Here is a 25,905-nt window from a genome sequence, read left to right as displayed (position 1 = left end):
TGACCTTTAGCTCCTTTTCTTGTGTATATCAGTGTGTGGGGTGTGTGTGCTGTGTGGAGTGTTCGTGTCTGGGCCAGTAGGGGCCGAGGCTCTACCGCAGTCAGTGAGAGGAGCAAAGGCTCTTTGGGTTTCTGCAGCTGTGCCTGGGGTTCCTGCACCTGACGGGGAGAGATGGAAGTGGGGTGGGAGGGGCCCTGCAGAGAGAACAGGGACGACAGGGAAGGGATGTCATGGCCTCTGGCCTCCACCTGCTTTGGAACAAGGCTTGAGTTTCTCCACGGAGAGGGGTAAGAACCACAGTTGAGAGGAGCCGCTTGTGTGACAGACTTTCTGAGCCTGGACACAGGCAATTCTGCCTTAGCACCTCAGTGACAGGCTGTGGCACAGAGTTTGGGGACAGTCTAAGCACTGTCAGCCGTGGTGACAGAGACGTTTCTTTACCGGTATGTTTTTGGTGCACTCCACCCGTGATGGCTTACTGCAGAAAAAGCCAGTGGAGAACGCTGTGCAGTTCCTGTGGCCAGGACGCGGACACCCCTTTGGGTTTGCTCAGAAATGGCGGGAAGACTTTAAAAGGGGGGCTCAAGCCCTGCTGTTTGGTAAGGGAAGCTCAGCATCATTGGAATTTGGGCATAAAAGGGAACATGATGTCATTATTAAACAAATATTGAGTCATCTGTTTGTGTCACTTCAGAAGTGGGATGAACCATATTGATTTTAAATTAAATCCACAGAGTGCATTCCAGCATTTTAGAACCGTAGCAAGAAGGCAGGATGCGAAGCAGCCCCCCAGGGGTCTTCAGGTTCTCTCAGCTGTGAGACACTCAGGGTGTTTGAGGATGGCCGGCTGCCTTTCACTCCTCAGAACGCCATCCCCACCTGGAAGGACGGAGAAGAAAAGTAAACAGAAGGCCCACCCACAGCAGCGTCTTACATCTAATTTGATACCCAACTGAGCCGACAGTTTGAACTCAACAAATCCCAAGTTGCCAAAGTGGGCCAAGTCTCTCGGCAGGCAGAGCCACAGCTTTACCGCCTTCGGAAGCTGGGATCTGATGGTCCGAGGACTTCAGGTGTGTGCCAGGCCCCGGGGACAAGCGACCTTCTCATGGAAAGTGAAGGCCACAGCCTGGACTCCATCCTTATCCACATGTCCAGAGTTTCAGTGCCAGAGGAGGAAGACCAAACTACAGCAGCTTCCACAGTCTCCAGGGCATGCGCCGTCTTGCAGGGTGCCTTCGTAGAGTTCAGTTGCACATCATGTCCCTCCTGAACACGGTGCCTGTGAGTGATGCTCCCAAGAGAATCTCAGGTGAGAGGAGGTTATTGGCTGGCCCCCTTTCTTTAGGTAGGTCTATGCCTTGGAAAGGCAAAGTGGGGACCCCTTTCTTTAGGTAGGTCTATGCCCTGGAAAGGCAAAGTGGGGACCCCTTTCTTTAGATAGGTCTATGCCTTGGAAAGGCAAAGTGGGGACCCCTTTCTTTAGATAGGTCTTTGCCTTGGAAACTCCTTGGCCTTGAAATTCTTCAAGGGTCCAACCTCTTGTTCTCTCTGGATGGGCCTTCCTCCCCCAACTAGAGAAAGCCTCACCATTTCCCTAGAACCTTTGATTTCCTCTCCTTCATACCCGGAATCTTCATGATCACATGTCAAGATGTTCGGTCCTCAGGCATCAAAGCCGAATCCAGAGAGACAGTATTTAAAAACCGGAGACAGAGCAGAGCACGGAATAGCTGCAGATATAGACAGTTGATGTCATTCATTCACTTTTTTTTTCCTTCACCAAGCACCTAGAGAAATACTTCCGGAAACTACCATCTCCACTGCTACCGCCTTGTTCGAGCCACTGTTCTCTCTGGATTGAACCAGTGCGATAGTTTCTTAATGGTTCTATTTGTTTCCATTCTTCCTTTCTCCATTCTCATCAAGGTGATCTTTAAAAACACACACACACAAATAAAATGTGATCTTTCTTCTCCCCGCTCCGGCTGAAAGTCGTCAACGGGCTTTCCCCTCCATTTGTTTGCTTGTGGGGTGAACATGGAACCCTTCAAAGTCCTGCCTGCCCTGGCTGCGGCCCCTCCCACCTCAGCCCCTCCTCATTCTGTGCCGCAGTGACACGGGCTGCCTTTCAGGTCACCCAGCGCACACATGTCCTCTTCTCCCTCCGTCAGATCATTGTCTGACTGTCTCTGTCCCTCCCCTCATTCCCTAAAAGTAACATCTTTACGCCTGATCTCAGCTCAAACATCACTTCTTCACCTTTCTCAGCCTCCAGGCTTTACAGGTGTCCTTGCAGCGTGTTCTCTCGCCCTGGCGATTCCCTCTCACACCGTCAGAGTGAGTGCTTACATGTCTCGCTGAGTGACTGCTTGATCAGTGCCACTCTGCCCAGTGGATTATAAATTGCATGAGAATAGGGACTCTTACCATTATATTCTCCGTGCCTGGCCCAGAGCCCAAGACAAAAGTGCTCAATAAATATTTGTCAGATATTTGAATAGATATGTAGATGTGGCTCCCAGGAGTTTACCAGCACCTGGGAGAGAAAACGATCTCTACTTAGTCCCCAAAGCCCTCTTCAAATGTCATCCTCATTGTGAGGTTTCCCTGTCTAGTTCCCCCTTCTCCTCCCTACCCTGGGATGAGTAGATCCCTTCCAGCACGTGCCCCCAGCATGCTCTGTGTTCCCTAGCAACCCCTTTCTGGGCTTTCAGAAGAAGACCGGTCTGACCTCATCCATACCTTGGAATGGGGCAGCTCCATCTGGATGCCTGTGTCCGTTTCCTAGGGCTGCCACAACAGAGCACTACAAACTGACTTAAAACAGCAAAATGTATTCTCTCACAGTTCTGTAGGCTAGGAGTGTAAAATAAAGTTGTCGGCAGGGCTGTACTCCCTCCGAAACACATAGAGGAGAGTCCTTCCTCGCCTCTTCTGGCTTCTGGTGTTTTCTGGCAATGCTCGGTATTTCCTGGCCTGTAGATGCGTGACTCCAGGCTCTGCCTCCATTGCCGCACAGTCATCTTTTTTTTAAGGCCACCAGTCATATTGAATTAAGGGTTCACACCACTCCAGGTGACCTCATCTTAACTAATTATATCTATAACTACCCAAGTAAGGTCACCTTCTGAGCTAATGAGGGTTATGACTTGAACAAATCATTTTAGGGGACACCATTCAACCTATCCCAAGCATAATCAGTAACTCAAGCTCAGGTCCCCAATTGCCCTCAGTGTCTTTTCCCCAAACCCACTCACCCTCCTGTATTCTTCTTCTTCATCAGTGGCCCCTTGGCCCATGTAAAGCAGAATAGAGAGTCATCCTATTGTCCCTCCTTTTCCCTTTCTAATTAGTCATGAAGTTCTATTGGCTGTCTCTTCAGCACTTCTCATAGTCACCCCAATGGCCCTGCTCTAGTTCCTTCATCACCTTTAACCTGGACAACTGTGGGAAGTGAACTGGTCTTTCTATCTGTCTGAGTGCCTTCCGATCCATCCTCTGTGTCGCGTCATGACAGTTGTATGTGGAGCACAAACATGCCTGTCACACCATGTCTAAAACTCTTCAAAAGCTCTGCTCTGCGCATGCAGTGGCCCAAATGCCAATGCATGGCTCACGAGATTTTATCATCTTTCCCTTACTTTCCTAATGCAACTTCTGAAACTGCCTCTCTGCACTCTCTTCTCCAATTGTTTTGGAGATTTCATATCCTAAACCTAGGAAATGATTTTATGCCTTTGAGCTTATAGTAGAGACATTTACTGCTCATGGAAGACCATGTGTTCCTGTACGTGTCACAACCCAGTGAGGCTCGTGAGCAGTTCTAGCCAATGTGCTGCGAATGGATGTTGTATCTCTCACCTCTGTGCTGAGGCATTTAAGAGCCAGTGTGTTTGTTGCCTTTCAGCGTTTTGTTTCCTGCCATGCCAACTTGGAAGCCACACATTCTGGATGGTACAGAGATACGTGTGTACAGCCTCCACTAGCCTGGGTCCCCAAGTGACTGTGCAGAGCGGAGCCCTGCCGCCAATCCTTCCACCCACCCTGCAGCCAGCTGACCTGCATGTGACATGTAGTTTGAGTGGAAAAAAAATCCTTAGTTATATTAAGCTACTAAGACTTAAGGTCCTTTTGTTACCTCAGCGTGACTTGGTCTATCCTGACTCACACAGTGCTTCTGCATAGGCTGTTCCCTCTGCCTGTCCCAACACCCCCTTATGCTGCCTGGGAGAGTCCTACTGACCCTTCCAGCCCTATGGCCTTCACTCTGTGAAACTGATCTGATCCATTACCAAACAGAGTTCATTACTCCCTCCCGTCCCCCCCCTGCACCTGTGTGGAGTGCCGACATCGTCCTTATCACCTGCCATCACAGTAATGTAATGCCCAGTGAATATGGAAGAGTAGACAGTAGGTGCCCTGAGGCAGGGGCCGTGTGTCATTCAGCCATGAAGTTTGTATACCCGGCACCCCACAGGGTGATTGGCACGAAGAGGGCACCCAATCCAGTAAGTGATGGATGAGGGAACTGACTGAGTATAATCTGCACAGGCTGCCAGGGGAGGGTGAGAGCAAAGGCCTCAAGGAACACGAAAACCCTGTGCTCTGTGGCTCAGACACTCGGACTCAATGACAGAAAGTTTGGGCTTATGTAGAGCGCGGAGTAACATTGGCCTACGTAGGGTGTATTACTGGGGTCGAGCAAGTGAGAGGATTCTGGAAAATACAACTGCCATGTGTGTAATCAGGAAGGGGAGTTTAAATCCAGAACTACTTCTGACTCACGAGTGAGTGCCCGAATGTGGAGCTACAAGGTGCCCAGTTAGCAGAAGGAGACACTTTAGGGAATACCATCGGACGGACGGACAGACGCAGACTGAGTGATGGTCACACTGAGATCATGTGTGAGGGCCCCACTGGAAAAGTGTCAGGGATTCTGAACAAAACGCAACTTTTCTGTCCATCCGTCTGTCTGTCTCTCTCCCTATCTGTAATCTATCTTCCCTGAGAGCAGTGGAGGCAGATCCAAGTTTTGTGGGGTCCCTCGCTGTCTCTTTAAATTTTATTTTATAGCAGCAGAATCCTCTACCCCCAGTGATGACTTGGGCAAGCCAATGGACTTCCGGTCATGTTCAGGCAATAAAAACAATCCTTAGAGTTTCCAAAAGTAGCCTCACTTCAGATCTTAGCATTTCCAAGTCCCAGGTAATAGTTAAAACTCTGAAACTGATTTAGCCTCAGACCTCCTCTCCTCCCTTGGCTCAGACCTGCCTCGTGCTGGAAGCCTGCCCTGGGAAAGGGGCACACGGTCCTTTTCCTCTCCTCTCCTCTGTTCACCTCCTCCCCTTGCTAGCTGCTGTTTTCCCCTGCACCTGGAATGAAGCCCAGAAAGAGAGGTAAGGGAATAATATAGTTCTCACATGGCTGGGTGGCCTAAGCCCTTTGGGCCGGCAGCTGGCCTCTGTGGGGTGGCCTGGCAGATGATGAAAGCTGGCCCTGTTATGGGCTCTGCCGAGACCTCCAGCTGGGCCCGGTCTCCTGTGGTTCCCTTAACCCGGGGCTGAAGGTCTCTGTCCCTCTGGGTGGTCTCACGTGACTCCTTCCCCAGCTCCTGGGATTCTAGAGGTGGAATGGCCAGTCTTTCCTGCTAAGGTCTTCTGTCCATGCCTACAGGCCCCAAGACCACCCCACGCTACCCCACACCTGCTCCCTCTCCCTTGGGCCCACATCTGGTCTTGGAACACTCCCCTTGCTCTGCCACCAAAGTAGTATGCATCACTAACATTTAAATGTCATTTAACAAGCCCCAGACAGATAGCTCAGTTGGTTGGAGTTTCATCTCAATACACTAAGGATGCAGGTTTGATTCCTGGTCAGGGCACCTACAAGAAACGACTAACGAATGCATGAATAAGTGGAACAGCAAATCGATGCCGATGCTTTTCCCTCTCCCTCTCTCTCTCTCTCCCCCTCCCCATCTCTCCCTCTAAAATCAGTAAATGAAAACAATGGCATAAAATAAATGTCTCTTACAGTGTTCCAGTACTGTCCTATGTACTTTATGTTTGCTATCTCAGTTAATGCCCACACCACCTACAAGGTAGGTAAATCTGCTGGGCCATATCCATGGATGTTTATTTTAAAGCTTCTGTCTTAATTTCTGTTGTTACAAAACACTGTAAGCACATTTCACTCATCACTGATTTTTATTGCAGACACAGGCACTGAGAGATTGAGGCTTTATTATAGTTTGTCCCTATGAGGCTTAGGGCAAGTCAACAGTATCTCCGCAGTGAACTCATCAACACCAAGATTCTTTCTTGCACTAAAATTCTGTAGGTGTTTAGGGTGGGAGGTGAAAGAGACTAGTTAGGACCTAGGGCATGGACAAGCCCAGGCGGTCCAGATATAAGCACCCCTTAAAATTCTTGAGCGTATTTAACCTTTGAAAAAATGATATTTAACATGCTTCAAAATCTAGATCGTTATCATTGCTTCTTTTATAACCCTCATGAACAGTCTCAATAAAAAGAGTGGTTTCAGCACGTGGTTTTCAGGAACCTTAAAAACATTGGCCCCTCTGACTCATTAACTCCACTGCCAGAAATAATTTCTGAAAAATAATCAGAAGCATACACAAAGATCTGTGCATAAGACAATAAATCACAGTAGTTTTTACAGTAGTAAAAAGTTGGAGCAACTCACTTTGTTCAATTTCTGTTCACATGACAACGTCTCAAACTGAGCTAATAAAAAGTAGTGCTCTCTCTCTCTCTCCTTTCCCTGTCTTTATTTCCTACCTCCGTGAGCAAATCCTAAGGCAATGGGGCAGAAAAAGGAGAGACTTTATTCAGGTAAACAGTTTGCAAACCAGGGAGACATAGCCTCAGGAGAGAAACAGAGTGTGCTTCACCGAGACAAAGGGGTACTGTTGTTTTTTTAATCAGACAGTTCCTGCTCCGGTTCCTTAATTAGGTCCATCTTATGTATATGAGGTATCTAAATTAGTACAGTCCTGATTGGTCTGAATTTTGCAATTCTGACTGGTCTGTATTTCACCCCCTGATTTGTTGTTATGGTGCAGTTCTGACTGGATGGGGCAGGTCTCCGGTCCTTGGTTGAAAGGTGAAAGGAGGAACTCCTTTGTACAGGTGGAAAGGAGCTGGACACAGGGCTGGGGAGCCAAGAGTTCAGTCAGAGATTCTTCCTGGTTTTCAGAGTGCACCGGAAGCCCCTGCCTGCAGGTGGCTGCTACAATCTTATCAGTTATTTATTTTTTTTTAAAGATTTTATTTATTTATTTTTAGACAGAGGGAAGGGAGGGAGAAAGGGGGAGAGAAACATCAGTGTGTGGTTGCCTCTCACATGCCCCCAGCCTGGGACCTGGCCTGCAACCCAGGCATGTGCCCTGACTAGGAATCAAACCAGCGACCCTTTGGTTTGCAGGCTGGTGCTCAATCCACTGAGGCACACCAGCCAGGGTCGGAATCTTATTATTTATAAAACTTGATCCCTTGGTTGATTATGGGGAGTCCATCTCAGCAGGTAAATAAATTCTTTCTCAGGGTTCACATGAAACAAATCTTTCTTCTCAGGGTCTACGCATCGTAACACTTACCACCATCTGACGTGATGTTTGTTGGTTACTTGTTCACCTTCTGTCTCCCAACCTGCATGTTAGCTCCACAAGAGAAGTAGGGGCAGGTCCACATTTTGTGGGGACTAAAGTGCATCTAAATCTGAGGTAATTTTTTAAGAAAAACAATAACAAATGAGAATACAACATGAGACATGAAAATGAATGATTTAGAATGAAAAGAAGAAGTTTTTGGAAGACTTCTCATCAGCCTCACAGTGAATCTGCTCAGAGAGGAAGGGGTTTGTTCTGTTTTGTTCAAAGATGTATCTCTAGGATGTAGAACAGTGCCCTGCACACTGTAGGTGTCCAGGAAACACTTGTGCAATAAAAGAGTGACCAAGAATAGAGAACTGGTTTAATGAATGAACAGAAAGAGGTGGAAACAGTTACATAACGTGCCTCCAAACACAGTGAGTAATGGGAAGAACTGGGCTGAACATCGCTCTGTTCTTCCTTCCTGTCTGGGTTCGTGCCTGCCCAGCTAGACTCCATTCCCAGCCTCCCTTGCGGCCCGGTGTGAGCACAGGATGCAATTCATGCCAGTAGCTGTGAGCAGAAATCCTGGTGCCCCTTCTGAGCCTGAGCTGGGGGATTGTGGGAGTGCCTCCTCCATGCTCTCTTTCTCCCACCTGCTTCCTAAAATCCAGTTGTGCTGGTGACTCAGTTTGACGGGATCCTGAAGAGGACAGAGGAGCACAACTTAGAAAGAACCAGGGTTCCTGGATGATTGTAAAGAGCAGAGCTGCTTTACAGAGTGGCACAGCCCCTATCTGGATTACTATGTGACGGGGAAATCATCATCTTTGTCTTCTCAGTCGTGGTATTTTGGGGCCTCCTTGTTACAGCAGCTCAGACTTGCACTGACTGATACAGCCTTTAACACCAGGCTCTTTTAATAGTGTTATCCTGCCTCCTAGCAACACTAGAAATAGGGACTTACTTGCAGTCAGGCCTGAGAGATGTCTTGTGGCTTTCCCCTGGCTGTTCCTCACGTCTCCCTTTCCTGGTAATAATAACAACAGCTAAGTGTCAGGTATTGTCCTAAGTGCTTTCCATGCAATGGCTGCTTTAAGTCTCACCTTGTATGTAGCTAATATTAGTGTTTCCCTTTAAAAGATTAATAAACTGAGGCACAGAAAGTTTGAGGAACACAGCTAGTAAGTGGAGACCTAGGATTTAGATCCATGCCGCTGGTCCCGTAGCCTGGTTTCCCAGACACCACACTGTGTTCTGACCCTCTCATTTTTTCCTCTGCCCGCTCCCTGTCCTTCGGGCCCTCTCGACACTCCCAGTTGTGAACAGGACAATGGGAGCACCAGGTGGTAATGAAAAAATTTCCTGCCTCTTCTTCTCTGTCCGTTGTCCTACATTTATGTCTCTTTGGTATCTTCACACATTGTGAACTCTAGCGTTTGGGGACTGTCATTCGGTGGGTACCAGACCAGCATTTCATCAGGCACACTGGGCACCTCTGAGAGAGCCCTGAACTCTGAGCCAGAGGCTGGTCTCGACTCTGGCTCTGGCACAGGGTTTTGTGTGACCTTGACCATGGCATTCCCCTCTGTAAACGGACAAGCATGGATGGTCTCTAAAGTTCTTCATAACTCAGAACCCTGCAATCTGTGATTCTTTCCTTCATCAGCCCACTATCTGCCTGCTGGTCTGCCTTTTTGCAGGATGCCAAAGAGCAAAGGTAAGCTCCATATTTGGGGTCTGGGAGGGGCAACACGTGGCTCGCCTGGATTCAGACATGCAAATGGAGAGGAAGAGGTTGAGTCAGACTCTGTCGGTCTCCTGGCTGGTCTTGCTGTCCACAGGCTCAAATGTCTCCCAGACATGCACATGTAAATGAAATAGGGTTCAAGGGTAATAGTAGGCGCCAGGAAGTTTCCAGGCTTGAAGGAGAACCTTGAACCCAGCTGACTGACTGGTGATGTTGAAGCAGGGTGCAGCCAAGAGGAGGGCCCCAGGAAGGGATTTATAATGGGGTCCAGAGCTCGGGGTGTCCAGGAAATATTAGAAAAATGTATGTAGGATGTCCTCACCCCCACAAGCCTGAGCCAGGGGGGATGGGACACATGGAACAGGGCCATTCAGAGCTGTTTTGGGTAGCAAGAGCTTTGCAGCTAACCCCTGGCACAGTCATTTAACATATCTATAACCTTTAACTGGTTTCATGGATGTGTTAAGTAGCTGTGGCCATGCTTTGAGCCAGGGGGATGGGACCAAATTCCACCCAGGATGGGACTGGGAAGTAACTCCCCCTGGTTACAGGGCCTGCGTGAGAGCGTGGAGATGATTGGCTCCATGCCATGGGGCCACACCTGCCCAGACTTACTATGGCAGCCCAGTAAAGCTGGAAGAATACAGGGATGCTGGCAGGTGTAACTGGCTGTAGGAGGAGTCAGAAATGGGGCTGCAAAGGAAGATGGGCACTGGGATTTAAACCTAGGCCCAGAAGCCATAGAGTAGAGGAGACCACGCGGCTCCATAGTAGTAGGGAGGACCAAAAGGTTTTGGGGAAGGAAAGAGGGGACCACGCGTCTCCAAAGTAAATAAAGAGGGGACCACGTGGCTCCAAAGTAAATAAAGAAGAGACCATGCGGCTCCAAAGTAAATGGGGAGGAGACCATGTGGCTCTGAAGGAAGGAGTAGACCACGCAGCTCTGAAGTGGGGAAAAGGGCCACGCGGTTCTGAAGGAGTAAAGACAGGACCACGAGGTTTTGGAGTGCTTCTTCTTGCCACGCGGCTTAGGCAGCAGGAGAGACTTTGCAGCCATAGAGAAAGGGGAGAGAGGACTCTTGCTGGTGGGCCATGAGAAGGTGCCACATGGCTTTGGATTAACTGGAGATTGCAGCAGCCACACAGCTGATGGTGCCGGGAGCCTGAATCACGGACTTCTACTTCTTTCCCTGAGACACGGTACCCCGGACTGGGCACAGGGAGAGGGAAGGACTGTGCATCTGTGGGTGTTCTAGAGGACTTTAGTATCTTATTGAAGACATTAGGTCATTATTCTAAGTTTGTGTAACTTTTAAATAAACAATTCCTTTCCTTTTCACCAGTCTCTGGCATTGAGAGACGTCTTTCCTCTGGCGGCGGGCATTGCGAACCTAGCAGGTGGGCCTGGGGAAAGGAACCTCCAGAGACAGAAAGGGGGAATCCTTTCTGTAATAATTTATCGTGAAGGAACCACCCCCTGCCTTGCTCTGTAACAATGTGATCTCCAGCCTGGAGGTAGACTGCCCTCTAAGAGGCTAACAGATGAATTTAGCGCCAGGGCCCATGAACGTCTGTCAATCATGGCAAAAGAAGTAACCCTGAAAAGAGCAAGATTGAGTAAGAAGAAAAATTTGAGGATGTGGGAATGAATAAATGAGTGATATGACAATTCTCTTCCTGCCAATGTCCTTGAGCAACCAAACAGAAAAGACACCAGGCTCTCTGGGATGGCTGAGGTGGACCCTATTGCCACTCCATGTCGAGCTGGTCACAGCTGGAACACGAGGCCAGGGTACAGGAGGCCAGGGAAAGCCCTTGATTCTGGCCGCCTGCTAAAATCAGACATTGCTTCCTTCCTGACTTGACCATAGTTCCCCTTCTGCAAATTAGTTCCACAAAGCTGATACGGTATCAGTTCTGGGTTAAGACAGTGGCAGCTGGGAAACATTTGGTCATACCTTGAGCACTGACAAAAACAAAACAAAACAAAACATGGAAGAGATAAAACCTCAAGCTGGGCCCTCGTGGAGTGTAGGATGTCGAGTGCTCATTAGCTTTCTCAACAATATTAAGAGAACATCTTGACTTGTGTAGTTGAGCGGGTGTTCTCTTTGCTGCAAACCCATGAGCTCCTTGCCTGCCCTGTGGAGTGGGTGGTGCAGAAATGAAAGCTCTAAGGAAGGGGCCAGCATGACAGGAAAGGATGTGAGGGGCCTCTGAATGATCAGGAACACAGGGACAGTGACCCAGAATTCAGGGGTCAGGGGCATCCGAGGGAGCACCTCTCTCTGCTTTGTGTTCAATTAACTTTTCTCTAACAAGGGAGGGCGTTTTTGCAGCCACAGATCATTTGCAATTCAAAGAGCAGGGTTGTAAACCCACTTTGTGTGGGAGGCATTCTCAGCATCACGTCCCAAAGACCTCCTGCCCCAGGGAAGTTGCCCCATATATTTCAGAACTGTGCAGTGAGTGGGTCCCTTGGTGCCACCGCTTTTCCTCCCTTCTTTCCCCTTTCTCTTCTCCCTTCCATGCTGTGTGTCTGTCACTTCAACTCGGACTGGCCATCTGGAACCTTCCCTACTAGATAATGTTTCCACCTCAAATGGGAAACAGTCCCTCTCCAGCTTGTCCAGAGCCCCAGGATCAGGATGGTCAAGGAAGGTTGTTAAATGGCAGTAGGATGTGGGGATTTCCTGGGGGGTTCCAGTGACCTCGCTCCGCTACCCTTCATGATCAAGGTCAATCAGGAGGGGGAAGAAAACAACACACAGCCTTATGAGAAATGACGGCTGGGTCAGACGGAAGCCGCAGAGGCTGGCTGAGATTTCAATTACCCGACTGTGATGAAAACTGCACCGCCATTAGCTGCTACAGCAGAAGTTGCTCACTGGCGGTCCCCTGTGATAGCAGCATCCAGTGGGTCACGTGGCGTGGACCGATTCTGCGAGGGGTGGTTCTGAAGCATCTGCTCATTATCACCCTCCACACAGTCCTGGGGACGCTGCAAATGAGCAAAGCCGGTGCTTTTGTGCAACGGAACAGGGAGGGGCCAATGCTAATGTCATGGTGATTTAAGACGTGTTTTTTTCTCCTACCCTTTTTCTGTGACCTTTGCTGGACTGATTTGAATTTATGATTTTCTGCACGTGTCCCGCAGAGTGCCAGATTTGGGTCAATAATAATAAATAATGAACAGGGTCATTTTCAAGTACCTGCTATGTGCCAGGCAGGCAACTAAGGGCTTCCTAGACATTATCCCTCTGTGCCAGAGATTGTCCCTCAGTGTCTGTCCTTCCCTTCTTCCTTAATAATATAATCCCGGTGTTTCAACCAAGCCCCTGACTTCGTGCGGTAAGATTACACAGCCCAGCTTCCCTTGTAGCTGTGTGTGCCCATGTGGTCAACAGGATAGAAGCTGAAGTGTTGTGTGCAATTTTCAGGAAACATCCCTAACTGAGGGGAATGTGCCTTTTTGTATGTTTTTCTTTTTATGCTGACTGGAATGTGGACATGATGGCTGGATGTGAGCAGCCACCTCAGTCCATAGGGGTAGAAACCACTTGATGATGGTAAAGCAACAAGAAGGAGCTGCAGTCCTTGATGATTGTGAGGGTAAGCTTTGAAGTTTTGGGTCACCTGCAGCTGAACCTTCCCTACCAGAAACACCCTGCAGAAAGGTAGTAGAATGAGGTGCTGGAGAGTCCGGGCTTTGTGGTCACACATACCTGGGTTAAATCCTTCCTCTTCCATACCTGCCAACTTCGTGGAATTAGGCAAATTCCTTAACTGCTCTGTGTCTGATCCTTAATTTGTAAAATGAATATAAATAAAACCTTAATGGATTAGAGGACAAATTAAATTATATATTTAAAATTTTTAGCATCATGTCTTGCACATGGTAAGTGCATGATAAATGGTAGATGTTATTATTCTAATATTATAGGTGAGGAGAATCTCATCAGACTTCGCAGAACAAACCTAAGAGAAGTTAGTGAGCTCCTCAAGGCTGTGCAGATAATTCAGAGAGTTGGCCCCAGAAGCCCCCGAGACCTGTGATTTTTCCGTGACATTGACCACCATGAATGCCCAGATGTCACCATTAAAGACATGAACAACATGGTTAACTCTTTCTCAAGCTTGCTGGTTACACAGCCGGACACACACGCACCATGAAGCCAGACCTGAACTTGAACCCGCGCTGCACACGTCTGCCCCGCGCTTGGCAGGGTCTCCTATAGCCCTCTCGGTCTCTGTCCACGTTCCCACGCTAGGCTTCCCACGCATGGACCCCGATGTGCTGGGAAGTCTCTGGTTATCCCTAGCCCCTCTGTTTCTTCAGCTAGCCTGCAAGCACAGTCACGAGAGTGAGCTTGCTGATGATTTTTGTCTTCACGGATGGGCCTGAAGAGTATTTGGGAAATTACCAAACAGTGATTTAGGAGCAGTAGGGAGAAGTTGTACAGGGAAGGCCGATGTTTTTTCAGTTTGAAATATGGAGACTGAAGTAATTGGAGAAGGTGATAGCGATTATTTCTGATGTGATTATTAGGATCAACTGTTTGGCATGGAGAGAGCGGGAGAGAAGTGGGTCGAAGACTCACTCCATGGCTAAGTGTGGTGCCAACACCTCATTTTCCGCTTGCCGAGGTGTTTTCTTCATCCACAAGGAATGCACGTTGGCAGGTTTCTCCCCCAACTTCAGAGAGTGGTTATTGCTCTGCGGCCTCTTCACGTGCTGTGATGATCCTGGGTTATTTTCTCAAGTTTGACATCGTGCATGTGACCATGGTCATGTCTGGACAGAAAAGAGGGGCATCCTGAAAAGGGCTGGGGAAACTATCAACGGTGATTCCGCACTTTGACCTAACTGAGTTACGGGGGCAAATCCTTTGGGTTTTATAACATCTGTGAAAAGAACCAGGTGCTCATATTCTACACTGTGAGTGTTGTTCTTCTCTAAAAAGATGTACTTTCATTATTTAAATTCTATCAGAGAATACCCATATTGTGTTTTATGGGTTTTTGTCTTTATACCTTGCAAAGGATGATTATGAGAATGAAGTTTTATATATCTCGATTTTAATAGCATATTTCCCATTGGAGTAATGAGCTTCCTTCTCCCTCATCTTTTTCTGAAACCACCTAAAAAAGAGGCAAAGGTGAAAAGCAGATGGAGACCGAAATATCACCTTTCTTAGTGAGAAAGCTGACCTTGAAGAAAGTGGAATATGGGCAAACGGACTTCCTGACACTGAGCCTAAGAATTGGTAGGACTGCCCATCTGTCCACAGGCAGAGTCGGACCACCAGCAGCCTCCACGCTGGTCAGCGTGAAGCTTTGCTGCTTTGCCCACTGTGGGTTCAAGAGCCACCTGGAGGTGACTCACCAATCAGGTAAGTCCCTTTGCTGCCCTGGGGAGGGGTGGGAAGGGCTGCAGGGAGACCAGTATGCTCACGGGGCTCATTCCACCGGGAAGGGAGGGCTTCAGTGGGAAGAGGCACCTTCTCTCCGACAGCCTTAAATGACAAAGTGTATTGTAGTAGCCATTTTTGGCTCATCAGCTCTGGTTTCTACCCCTCTTACTTCCTCACTGCCCCTTGAACATTCTAATTTGAGCGAGAGAAAAAAAAACGCATAGTAAAAAGAGCACTGGGCTGGGTGTCAGGAGACGTGGTGGGGGCTGCTGGGTGAGACCTGTGGGCTTTCTGGTCTGGTTTGCCTGTAGTCTTTGTGTGTGCAGGCCGAGGGTGTAGGAGAGGGCGCTCCCCCTTGCTTCAACACCAGTTCTATGGTCTGGGTCCCCTCCCGCCTTCTCTGGGAAACTTGGCCCTCTCCTGTATGCGCAATTTCCTTTTTTCTCAACTGGATTCCTTCCATAGGCTTTTAGACATCGACAGGTCTTTCCCACTTAGAAACAATACATGCACATGTCCCCCATTCTTGCCAGCAACATCCCTACCTCTGTACCTTTTTTTTTTTAATAGAAAAACTTTACAATGTTGTCAGAGTGTACTGTCTCTGCTCATCCACCCCTCGAAGCAGCCTGGCTTCTGGCTTCTCGCCTTGTGACGTCACCCAAATCACTCTCACCAGGGGGCCAATGATCTTCTGCAGCTCAATCCAGTGGATACATCTGTTCTTGTAGTTGATTTCTCAGCATTAATGGACAGTGCTCACCAGTTCCTGATCTTCAGAAATAGAATTTCCCTTTGTTTTCCCAATGCAATAATTTCTTGTTATCTGCCTTTGAAGGCTCCATTGTCTTTTAGCTAGCTATATCTTGGAATTCTGCAATACCTAGGTTCTCTCTAGTTTTTACTCTATTCTCTCTCAGTGAGCGAATGATTAGACAACTAGTTTATTCATTCGATACATTTTTATGAGCACCTGTTACAGAGTAGCAGCACTGTCTAAGCCTGGGGAATTCAACAGTAGAAAAAATCTCAGCTCTGATGGAGCTGAGATTCTAGTGGGAGATGAGAGTCAGTAAATGAATAAGTAAGTAAGTACATAATGTATTAGGTGGTGATAAGTGCTATGAAGAAAATAAGTCGGGGTGAGGGGATGTGTGTGTGTGTGTTTGTGTGTGTGATGCTAGAATTATGTAGAAGGGTCCCTGTATGCATACAGGGACGGCAAAGCCTGGAAAGAAATGAATGACAAATTTTGGTATCAGAGTAATGGTGGCTGTATACAAGTTAGGCACTGTTCATTCTCTTCTATTTTTTGTTTTTTAAAGTTTTAAAAGAATTGGTGTTAATTTCTCTCTAAATGTTTAGTAGAATTCACCTGTGAAGCCATCTGGCCCTGGACATTTCTTCCTTGGAGCCGTTTGATTCCTGATTCAATCTCTTTACTTGTCGGAGGTAGGCTGCGATTTGCTGTTTTTTCTTGAGTTAGTTTAGGCGGTGTGCGTGTTTCTAAGAATTTGCTATTTCACCTAGGTTACCTAATCTGTTAGGGTACATTTATTCAGAGCATTCTCTTCTCATCCTTTTTGTTTCTTTTGGGTTGGTTGTGACATCCCCACTTTGAATTTGTTGTTTTTCTTTATCAGTCTAGCCAAAGGTTTGCCGCTGTCTGAGGTGAGGGCTGAGCTGGGTGTTACCTGGCGGCAGAGCAATCGGGATGGGGTGACGGGTAAGACCAGCTCACCAGGCGTTTCTTCCAAGTGCTTTCCTCACACGGCAAGTGTAGCAGTTCTTCCGATCATTATTCTCACTTTCCGGATGAGGAAACCAGGGCATAGAGGGGAAAGAATTTGCCTGAGAGCCCAGGGCTAATGTGAGCAGAGCCACGGTCACCTCCAACATGCTGACCCCAGTGCCCCGTCAGCACCTCTGAACTTTCACCTTCCACAGTCTGTGAGTTCAGGAAAATGAATTATTTATCATAACTAATATCAATGAACAAAACCTCATGTCATAAACCTCAGTATAGAGAGCATTTTTCTTTGTTAGAATGATATGAGAACTCTGTCATTTCCAGCTTGGGATAACAAATGGTACAATCACTTACCACCTAATTTTACTCCCCAGCTGGTTCCAGGATATTAATAACTGGAGTTGGACCATCCCTAATACATTTGGCTTTCTTAAAAATCTCTAGCTACTTTCCAAAATATGCCATTTCAGAAAATATATTTTTCCCAAGTATTTTTTCCTTCCTGGGGAAACAAAAGCATGTTTTAACAGTACGCAATCCATATGCTTCTGATTTAGTTCTGCTCAAATCTCAAAAATGCTGCTTCATAAGAGCTATTTCATTCTTTTTCAAACTCTCTTGAATAAGAATTTCTTAACATTTCCTTCCTCTTGAGCATGGAGAGGTATTTCGCTAAGGGAAAGAATACCCTGATATCAGCATAACTGGATGGGTTCTGGAAGGGCCTTGGAAAAGCGTGCTTCCTCCTCCACAGCTAGAGCAGGGGTGACTCAGAACCTCCGGGCAGCCAAGAGCACAGGGTTAGGATGCCGATGGCTCCAGAGACACAGGAGAGATGTTAATCGTTGGCCCTTGCTACACGCCCCACAGTGGAGCATTTTTTTTTAAAAAGTGAGTAGGAGAAGAAATTTCTCCTGCCGGCTTGAGCTTTAAAAAGAAGAAGGAAGTAGGGGGTGAATGAATGTTTGCAAGCTGAGGCATATGTGAGAAGGGGAGGAAATGAGACTGGGCGAGACACAAAATGCTGACGCTGAGGATCCTCCGTGACCTCAGAATGACCCAGAAATCTCATCAGTTTCTGTAACAAATGCCATAAAATATGCCTCGTGCTAAGAGCGAGTTTTGTCAAGAAAGCGTTGGCATGAGTGAAGTCAGCAGAATTAGGAGTGGTGCCAGGCAGGGATCAGTTTCCCTTCATCCATCCATCCATGCATCCATTTGTCCATCCATCCAACCTTCCATCCATCCATCCTTCCATCCATCATTCCATCCATCCTTCCATCCATCCATCCATCCTTCCATCCATCCATCCATCCATCCTTCCATCCATCCATCCATCCTTCCATCCATCCATCCTTCCATCCATCCATCCTTCCATCCATCCATCCATCCTTCCATCCATCCATCCTTCTTTCCATCCTTCCTTCCTTCCTTCCTTCCTTCCTTCCTTCCTTCCTTCCTTCCTTCCATCCTTCCATCCATCCTTCCTTCCTTCCTTCCTTCCTTCCTTCCTTCCTTCCATCCATCCTTCCTTCCATCCTTCCATCCATCCATCCTTCCATCCATCCATCCATCCATCCTTCCATCCTTCCATCCTTCCATCCATCCATCCATCCTTCCATCCTTCCATCCATCCATCCTTCCATCCATCCATCCATCCTTCCATCCATCCATCCTTCTTTCCATCCTTCCATCCTTCCTTCCTTCCTTCCTTCCTTCCTTCCTTCCTTCCTTCCTTCCATCCATCCATCCATCCATCCTTCCATCCATCCATCCATCCTTCCATCCATCCATCCATCCATCCATCCTTCCATCCATCCATCCTTCTTTCCATCCTTCCTTCCTTCCTTCCTTCCTTCCTTCCTTCCTTCCTTCCTTCCATCCATCCTTCCTTCCATCCATCCATCCATCCACCCACCCATCCATCCATCCCACTATCCAGCCCAGAAGCACTGAGGAAGGCAGGCAGGAAGGACAGAAGGAAATGGAAATTAAATTCTATCGATCACTTGCTGTGCCAGTAATGACACATAGGCTTAAGCTCAGGGCAATGCTGATTGATTGGCAGCAGGTAGGCCGAGCGCACTGTGTTGTAAAGGATTCTGAGGTCCAGTCTGTCTTCTCTGGCAAAGAATGTTGGAATCAGTTCAGGTATGGGCATGAAAATAGTGTCAGCAGGCACACACCTCCTCTGATGTGGGTCCCATGCCCCCAGCCCTGGGCTTGCTAGATGGAGGAGGCAAAGGAAGGCTTAGCCTGATAGGTGCACAAGAGTGAGAAGGGCTGGGCATGGTTAGGAGGCAAGGGCAGGTGTGAGGAGGGAGAACTTGGCATGGGCAGTGCCCTCTCCCTGCTCTGGGCCGGGGCCTGTCATCTACACTGTCTTGACTCCTTAAGTTCCTGTTGCCGCTCTCAGAAAGTAAACACCTCCCTGGCTCAGTTGCTGAAACAATGGGAACTCCAAAGTGATGACTTGCGAGACAGTCCCAATTCCTGACTCCACCACTGAGAAGCTCTCAGTCCCGCCAGCCTCCTTCCGAGCCTCGGCCTTCCCATCTGTCAAACAGAATAAAAACACCGACCTTCCAAGATTGCACTGAGGACTAACCGTGGCCCCAAGGGCCTGGCCTGTAGTGACACCTCCTAAATGGTTTATATTTTTATAAAAGTGCCCTTGCCTTTAAATTGGCATGCTTAGTGGGTACAAAAGGGAACAGGAAGAAATCTAGGGTAACAGATAAGACATACACAGAGCTGATCACTGGGGTCAGGGACAAGTGGCCCCTCTGGAAGAGGTGAGGAATTTAAACTGAGTATTTGAGGGCAAACAGGAAAGTGACTTCCCTTCCCAGCTATAAACTTGGGACACTCCTCTCTTTTCCTGTGTGGGCTTCCATGTTCTTCAGAGAAGGGACCTGTAGTTCTGAGGAGTGGGCGGGAGAAAGTCTAATCACTGCCCACGCAACAGTGACTCAAGACCCTCTGTCTTCCCTGGATTGACCTTGAACAAACCCACAAAACCCTGTGCCCCTTGGAGGAGAGCTCCTGGCAAGCACTGTGAGGGATGCGGGGCTGGCTGGCTGGGTGGGTGGGGGATCCTGGGACTTCGGACAAAGGTGAACTGAAGATGAGGAAACATTGCAGGCACAGCCACGCCACCAGAAGGAACCAAAACACCATGAGAAACCCCATCAGTAGACCACGGAAAAGTCCTCTTTGTTGTTTGAAATTTTTATCTCGTTTGTGGCAAGTCTAATCATTTAGTAAAGACCACAGCTGTGTTCAGGCCTCCGGTTTTTCCCCGAAGCTGTACCCCCTCTTTAGAGGAGGAACAAGACCAGCTGGTCAGGCCACCTCTTCCCTGCTCTCTTTCCATTTTCTGAAGTGTGTTTGGGACAGGCAGAGTGTGGAGCGGCTGCCCGAAGATTTTATCAGGTTCTTAGGACTCTAATTCCGGTGGGAGGAAGCAGAGTCTAACTAGCTGTTTGGGTTCATGCACAAGGCATTTCTGGGCATGCGATTCAGCTCTATTTATCCTGCTGTTGAAGTGAGTTCGAAAGAGTCAGATGGTTTCTCATTTTCGTCCTCACCATGGTAATGGCAGAGAATCATGGAGAAGATTCAGGTTTCCCAGACTCTGCCAGGGGCACAGTTGGCATTTGTCAGTGACCATTTTCTCACCTCTGAATCCTCCTGGTCAGTGTCTCCCTACTGTGTGCTCCGAGGGAACCCTGAGCCAGAGAGCAGCAAAAAGAAGGGAAAGCAAGGCAAGGCGGCCGGGGTGGGGGCACTGCTTGCTCCACACAGCTGCAGAGTGCTTCCAGGCTGGCCTGGGTGTGGCTCCTGAGGAGTGGCCCACTGGGTTCTGGCACACTGATGTGCCAGAGTCTACAGAGCCTAAGGAATGAAGGCGTGGTGGGGGGTGGGGAGATTCACTCATCTATTGATGGATCTATTTGTCTATTCATCCATCTAAACTGTTTTTTACACACTGCCTCTATGCTGGGAGCTGGGGATGTGGAAACAATGCATTGGGTCCCTGCCCTCCTGGGCTCACAGTCTTGTGGGCAAGAGAGGCCAACATGCAAATAGGTCTAGAAACGTCAGCAGGATAACGGGAGTGTGTCGGGGTGCCCAACTTGGCCTGGAAACGTTGAGAGCGCTGATCTGGAAGGATGAGTGGAGGATGCCAAGAGGGTGGAGGGCCATTCCAGAGGAACGTTTACAGCTTGCAAAAGAGCATTGCCTGAGGACAATGGCAAGGCTGGAAAAGATTTTAAGGAGGGAGTGAAAGGCAAAGAAAGCAGCAGGAACTATCCAGTTCTCAACATCTGGCTGAGATTCCAGTTTCTCAAGAGAGGGCTTTTTCCCTTCCCCTGAACTCCGAGAAATGCTGGGGTCTTTGTATCAGGATCACCTCACACCCTTTATACACCACCAACGGGGCCAGTGAGACTTGTTTCACCAGGCCAGACACAGGAAGCGATTTCTTGTTGCTGTTTCTTGCACAGACCCTTGAAACAGCCTTAGGACTTCGTGGACTATTGTGATTCTTACCCTTTATGGGGTCAGGGCTCTGTCTTCCTTCCCCTGGAGAATGGAAAGAACGTCTTAAACAATCTCCCCGGAAAATACACATAATTTTGCATAAAATTTCAAGGGTTTCCAGAACCATCCCCCCTCCCATGCCCACTCATATAGTCCAGGAGGAGCACTCCCCACCTGGTCAGGCAGGGGGTCAGGGGACTGGAATGATCCCGTGTAGATTCAGAGGTGCAGGGTGACCCCGACCTGGTGTGGGCATTCAGCTCAGACTCTTGAGAAAGAATGTCACCGGACAGGCAGACCTGCAGTGTGCCCTGATCGAGGTTAGGTGAGGGTAGGTGGTGCTGACATGCGCCCTTTGCCCAGACTTCCTGTGGCCCCGTGGTCTTGGACAAGCCAAGGCAGCTGCAGTTTTTCAGCTTGGCGAGTTAGCTGCCTGCTAAAGAGCAGAAATCTGGGATGAAGTCAGTGACTGGTGAACCGTTTTAGCAGGTTACTCGCTAGTTAAACTGAAACGTGTTCCTGAACTTCCTTTTGACTTAGGTGGATGAATCAAGCAGGACAGACCGTGGTGATACCGAGACCATTCTCTGATGGGAAGGAGGGAAGGGACAGGCGCTGTGTGTGGCGTATCTACAGGCAGAGCTTTGAAAGGAGCTGAATCTGTTCCCAGAGGGTTCCTGCTGGGGCAGTAACAGGGTGAGGCCACTGAGGCATTTGTTACAGGTGTAAAATGTGAGGGGTACCCCAAACTCAGCAATCAAGATGATAATATTTTAATGCGGTTTCAAAAAGTTGAAATACATGTGCAAAATCCATGATGACTAAAATTCCAACATTTTAAATAAAGATGGAATGTAATCCTGTACATGTCCCAGTTAGCGCACCCTCATCCCAGCCCTCGGCTTTGGAGCCAAGTGTCTGCTTTAAAGTCCCAGGCTTGCATTTGAGCAAGACTTTGAATTCTGGTAAATTAGTGCCTGGACACAGTTATTTCTTGTGGCTGTGTAGGAAAGGTCCCAGGCGGTGTGAATGAACACTGCTCCTTCTCCATTTCTGTTTAGCTTCAGCCAGCCAGCCTGCCAACCTTTGCCCAAAGCTTATGTGTTGGCAGTGACCCAAATGTTCCACCAGGTGGCACTCTTGCTCCAACCAGGTACCCCTGAAAGGGAGCATCTTAGCCAAACCAAAGAGATTTAAACTAGTTGCTAAATTGTTGCCAGCTGTTTGTTCTGAAAGGCTAGAAAGAATCCTTGAGCAGGCATTGAGGTAATCAGGGATGAGATATGAAGAGGATTGGAGGACTAGTTTGGAGATCCTGGAGCAAGGTGGAGCCTGCTTCCTAACGACAGGCTGTGCTGCTCTTCAGCAGGTGAGAAAAATGAGAATTTTAAACCTCCTTTTGTCCTCAGAGGCAATGTAAACACACATGACAGGGGAGAGAAAGGAGAGATTAATGGGTTTCTGTGGAAGCATAGCCTGCTGGGAAGAAGCTTGGGCACTTACCTGCAGTGCTGGCTCTGCCCCTTACTAGCTGTGACTTTGGACGAATGACTGGACTTTGCAAGCCTGAGATTCTCGCTCTTTGAATGAGGATTTTGTAGCCGCCCGTCTGGAGGGTTGTTAGAGGATTAAATAAGCTGATGTACATAAGGCTCTGTGCACTGTGCTGGCACCAGTAATTGTTCAACAAAGGAAAGGTGTTGCGAGGGACTTCCAGGCTGAGCGGCTAGGTTTCGTAGCCTCCCTTGGCTGTTACATTAATTAAGGAGATGACCTCAGAGTGACCGGGAGAAATAACTTGATAATGAACCATGGCTTCCGTGGAGTAAACCAAAAGAATTTCCCACCTGGCTCGAGTTTCACAGGTGTGATTTCTGAACCAGGAAATTAAGCTGGGTCCTGCAGCAAAACCGTCTCACTCTTCGTGACTTGGGGAACACTTGACCACCAGGTGACTGACCCTATTTAAACTGTGCACTGCTGTGGAAAGTATCCCCTTACGTGGATGGGTATCAGAAGCTTCCCATTCATCCACTCTGTCTCTTTCAGTTCTGAATTCCTGGACTCACAAAGATGCTCCAAGTTAACTGCTCTTCAATAAGAGTGAGGTTGGTAGTGGTTTCTCTTTATTGAGGCTAAATACCAGTCACTTTACGTACACTGTTTCACTTATGCCTTGAAACCATCTGGAGAGGTAATCCAATCCATTTTACAGACAAGTAAGTTTAGGGTTAGGGAAAATTAATACCTTGTAAAGGCTTTTTCAGCCAGTAATGGAATTGGTATAAACTTAGGTCTGCCCAACTTCTAAATCAATCACTCTACCTATCTATTCATCTAACTATCTATCTTATGTATATTATGTATTTGATATGTTAAATACAAACTATTCTGACTACTAATTAAAGCGAGTTCCTTAGAGACCTCTAGGGTAGAGGGAAATCTTCAGCTTTCATTGAGGCTTCTTTCTTGAAAATACAGAGATATATTCATGGCTGGGTCTCTGCAGATACATACATAACACATGGATGTGATTTTTTTTAAGTAGCATGCTCTTACTCCAAGGCTCCACAACCCTGACTATGATCGCCTCTGTGTCAGCCACACTTCTGGGAGTCTCTGGAGAGAGGGTTTTGCTCTACACCCACTCACCTGGGAGGACAATCAGACAACGTTATTCTCCCTCAGCAGCCAGCTCCCTTCGCTGGCACAGGAAAAGCCAATTGACCAGAACGGCCTCACGTTTCAAGGGGAAGTGACTGGGCAAGACAGAAAGTGTAAGAGCAAGATCAGTCTGGCCTGGCTGCAAGAAGGAGCAGGTGAACAAGTGCTGTCTTCCCAAAGGAAAGACGTCACCAGCCGTCAGTGCAGGGGATTTGGGTTTCCAGTTCCTAACTGAGGAAGACAGCTACCTGTCAAATGGTGGGAAGTCACCTGGGGAGGCAGAGTGGATCAGTGAGGGTTCCCACTTATAACACACTTGTCCCCCCAGTTCAGTGTATTTCCTAAATTCATGTTGTAGCTCAACTCAGATTAACATTTCTCTCTATTATAGGAGGTTCAGGGAGAATCTACTTTATCAGAATATGTAGGTTTTAATTACTTAACTAGAGAATAAGTTCTTCTCCAGGACTTAAAAACTTTTGTCAACTTATTTCAATGAAAATATGTTGGGTTATATTTATTTCATCACTTAAAAAAGTTATTTCCTGTTTATATTATTGGACATTGAATTGATTTTAAATGTCAATGAAGTTTGTGGATTAAGATAGAAAAAACAATGTTTTTCTTTGCACATAAATCTTTTCATTAAAATACAAATAAGCCAAAGTAGTGCAATAAAATATGAAATCACTACAATGTCTTAGGGAACCAGGTACATTGAAAGATATTTTGCATCCCTAAAGAGCTGCATGTGGGGATCAAGGGAGGCCTCCCGGAAGGGACCAAGTCTTCCTTACTTCTTCTCCCCAGCCCCTGGCACAGGGCTGGCATAAGGCCTGTGCGCGACCCGTGTTTACCCATTGGAATTCAAGTCCAGCACACGCATTCTCCTTTATTTGGTTCCTGGAGATGAAAAGGGCCAGGCTTCTGCCCTTTCAGCCTCCGTCGGCGCAAGTTCCCTCCGCAGAGGGCCCAGCACAGGAGCCTCCACACACATCTACCTCCAATGGGGTCTGGGTGGGGGAACCGGGAGCACTGGGCCCCTCTGCCCGCCTGGTTCCTGAGGATGGGGCGGACGGATGGGCGCCCCGGCTGGGCTGCGGGTCAGACAGAGTGCGGTGGGAGCCCTCTGGTTGCACACCGATGACTCCGCCTCCGGAGCTTTGTATATTACCTAGTAGGAGCACGTGGAGTCTTGTTTATTTATTTCTCTCCAGATATAGCATATATAATGTAATGACATTTATCGTAGTATATTTGTATACTTATTTATTATTCTTCTGATACAGCGTATCAAGAGCTTTATTTATTTCGTATTCATCCATTGGATGCTCTCGAGGAGGTGAAGCCACGCCCATCACTCACTTCACTTCCATTCTTAGAGGGGGAAACCGAGTCCCACTGCATCAATGACCTGCCCAGGAGAAGGACCTCGTGTTCAAACCTGGGACTTTAGAATGGAAGCTCCTGACCCGGGGCCAGATTTCCTTCTCAGCAGCGGGGACCCAAGCAGACAGTGGAGGAACCGGGGCTCTGCTTGTGTGGCACCAGGGGTGGTGACTTCGTGACCACGGGCCCTTCCGGGGGACTGGTCGATTTGGCAGGCAGCCCGCCAAGGACAAGAAAATGAAATGGACTTGTCATTGAACAATTAATTTCATGTTTGAATATTTTTTTCCGTCCAAATCTACCCTCTGAAAAGTCCCAGAGATGAGGGAGACTGGAGAAGAACTGTTGGGACGGAAGATATTAATTTCTTTCTTTTGCATTTCTTTTAAAAGGCCTTATCTCAACCTCCCTAGATCTGCTTACACCTCACAGAAGACTTAGTGAGTCTCGGGCTCTTCCACTAGAAAACCATTTCCATTGGTCAAAAGAGCTGGAGGGTACTACTGAGGTTCTATTTACATCTTCACGAAGAAAATCTCATTTCTAAGTTCATCATGTATTCTCCTTTCACCGACCCTGATTAAATGTCCATTTTTTGTCTCTTTCTCTGGCTGGGTGACCCTGGGAATTGCCATGGACGCCTTGTTGAGACACTCATTTCCTGCCCTTCCTTCCGCGCGGCATCAGGAGGGGTGTGTGCACTTTCTGCGCATCCCAGTTCCTGAACGCGAATCGGGTGCCCAAGAAGGAAGGGGTCAGGCAGGAGGATTCAATG

The 25,905-nt window shown here is 48.0% G+C and overlaps 1 long non-coding RNA gene across 1 annotated transcript; it reads left to right on the top strand.

The window, feature by feature from the left end:
- Positions 1 to 22,718: 22,718 nt before the first annotated feature.
- Positions 22,719 to 25,701, top strand: LOC123478035 (uncharacterized). Its single transcript, XR_006653136.2, has 3 exons — positions 22,719 to 23,028; positions 23,127 to 23,185; positions 25,031 to 25,701. It is a non-coding gene; the product is annotated as an uncharacterized lncRNA (long non-coding RNA).
- The last annotated feature ends 204 nt before the right edge of the window (positions 25,702 to 25,905 follow it).

The sequence above is a fragment of the Desmodus rotundus genome, chromosome 4, assembly GCF_022682495.2.
Source record: "Desmodus rotundus isolate HL8 chromosome 4, HLdesRot8A.1, whole genome shotgun sequence".
NCBI classification, from domain to species: domain Eukaryota; kingdom Metazoa; phylum Chordata; class Mammalia; order Chiroptera; family Phyllostomidae; genus Desmodus; species Desmodus rotundus.
The sequence above is the reverse complement of the archived record's forward strand: the minus strand, read 5'-3'. Positions and strand labels throughout refer to the sequence as shown.